This window comes from Lithobates pipiens, unplaced genomic scaffold (genome assembly GCF_037356315.1).
Source record: "Lithobates pipiens isolate NorthernLeopardFrog02 unplaced genomic scaffold, aLitPip1_a1.2 Scaffold_19, whole genome shotgun sequence".
NCBI classification, from domain to species: domain Eukaryota; kingdom Metazoa; phylum Chordata; class Amphibia; order Anura; family Ranidae; genus Lithobates; species Lithobates pipiens.
In genome coordinates this window covers 24,509,371-24,512,018 of record NW_027507764.1, presented here as the reverse complement: position 1 = coordinate 24,512,018, position 2,648 = coordinate 24,509,371, and positions in this window count along the sequence as shown.

The window sequence follows — 2,648 nt, the reverse complement described above, 5'->3', positions numbered from 1 at the left end:
TGCAGCTGTCCACACATGCAATAAGCACAACAATTTACATATCTTATGTTAAATAGGTCTTCTTTTTTTTCCTTGCTTGGCTTATCTATTGCAGCAATGTTTTGTGGTACAGTCTTGCACATTAAATGCCAATGAATTATTATATACAAGGGCATGGCATAGTTCTTTTAGTTTCACAGAGACAACTGCACTTTATCAATATCTGAACTCAGTGCATTTGTTATGATCCAGTGTAGATGTCTTCTACCAACCATGTCATCACCTGAAAGATCAACTCTTTTGGGTCGGTATTTTAAAGTGCTGCTGCTGTAAATGTGAAGTTCATCTGTAAGACAGAATGGGAGATGTTTTAGATCCCACAAGGTCTTGGAACGGGCATGATGTCTTTAGTCAAAGAGTATTGTTCCATCTTACCATTTTTTGGTATTTTCTTTTAGTGAGCAGCAGATGGCTTTATTTGTTGCAGAGAACATCAATGTATATTTAGTACATGGAAACCAAAGAATTAAACTTTTCTACTAGAATTTCCAGATTTTATTGACATGTACACCTGTGTCTGTCTCCTGAGTTAATAGGTGATTATAAGAGGTTATGATGTCCCACCTCAGCTTCAATAGTAAGTGAGATTCTTATGATCTGGAAGAAGACACAAGGCGGCACTTGATGAAGCTCCAGAATGGACATAATTTTCTCCTTATGCCATATGTATTACTGTACTCCTACTTTAGGTTTTCTGAAAGCATTTTTCTGCTTTCTATGGCAATTGAACATATTTTACAATATCCATGGCAGAGCACTTCTTGGGGGATTTGAGGGCCAACATGTCCCAGAACATTTGCCTGACTTTAAGAGGGAACTTCCTCCTTTTTTTCCTTAATCTAAAGTAAGATCCTTTTTGACTTGCCACCAAGCAAAGTCCCTATACATTGGGTCACAACCCTCTGCTTTACAAGGCAAGGACCCAGTGCTAACAATGTACACCACGATGCCAAATGCACAATTCCCCGGACAAATGTCCGTCTGTTTTTCTGAGTGTGTGTACACAAGTCCATCGGACAAAGGTCCAAAGTACAAACACGCATGCTCGGAAGCAAGGATGAGCCAGAAGTGGTCGGTCTTGTAAACTGGCATTCGTAATGGAGAATTAACATTTGTGACGCGGCAAATTATGAAATCTGGAAATGCAGCGCACAATTCTCTTTTTCTTTAATGGGACAATAATAAAGCTGCTTTGCTGGTGATACTGATGGAGTTATTGCAAACAAACAAAAGGCTTTTTTTTTTTTTTTTTTCTAGTGATTATCAAGATTTTTTTTTTTTTTTTTTTATTTGGGCATCTTACCACAACACCATTATCCCGTAGTTTTTAAGATCAAAGATAAAACTATGTTTGTGTCTCTTGTCAATTTTACATTTTATTTCTTTTTAAAATTTAACTGCCTACTCCCAAAACTTTAATTAAAGTAAAACACATAGCCAAGTATTCTCCACATTTTTTTTTTTTTTTTTTTTTTTTTTTTTTTTTTATTGTGCATTAGAAAAAGAAAAAATTAGACATGCTATCTGCCAATAGAACTTAACCAAAAAGTGCATTCTATGCATCCAAAAATATACCAAATCAAATCATTCAACCAAGAAAATGTCAAAGCAATAAAAACCAAGGCCAATAATAACACATTATCTCCTCCGATTCCGCAACGTGTCTGGTTGATGAACGGACATTCAGAAACCAACTGAAAAGCGCAAATCAACACATTTACCAAACTTCTAACGTGAAATTAGCATAAGTGGTCCAAAGGGTTTCGCTAAATAGCTGAAAAACCACGTAGTACGTTAGTACATTAATTTTTGTTGGCCGACATTTCTTTGCCATTTTGTATGCAAGACAAGTTTGGGCCAACGTCCTTTGGACAAAAAATCCACGGGTTTGTTGGCCAACAATCCGATTTGTGTGTACCAGGCTTTAGACTGTGGCTTCTGTGTGCAGTGCAGCAGGAGGATGTCTGCCGGAGGTCTGCAATGCCGGGTCTGAGTGTCCCGGGACTCCCAGGTCCCCTGGCCTGTCTCTGATGGTGTCTGCTCACCTGAGATCGCACCCCCTAGGGCGCTATGCAGTATGTACCATGGCGTTTTTAATCTATATTGGCACACGTTATTTTCACTTGGTTTTCAGGTTGAAAAAGTGCGTGTTATATGCCAATAAATACAGCAGGCTCTTCAAAATGTATTACATACACCTCATAAACCTCTGCAGGATTATCAGAATGCTCATTTAAATAATTAAGATTCATTGATTGGTTAAATGTAAGTGACTTGACCTTTTTTAATGTGGTGAGGATTCAGCTGTGATTAAGTCGGATTAGTTTCTCTGAGTATTCGGTTCCACTGCCGATCAACACCGGACAACGTCATCAAATCTCCAGCTGCGCTGTAATAGATGAGTATACCGGAATCTCTGGAAGTAGTCGCTGATCAGAGGAGGGGAAAGCCCACTTTATACAAGGGAGGTGGGCGGGGAAGGCAGAGACTGAAGGCTTTCCTTTTCATTCCAACTAATGGAAATGTATAAATAACTTTGGATTGTTCTTGCTGATAAACAGGTTTTCTAGGGAACAGGTGATGCAATTAAACATGCTGAAACCCAAATA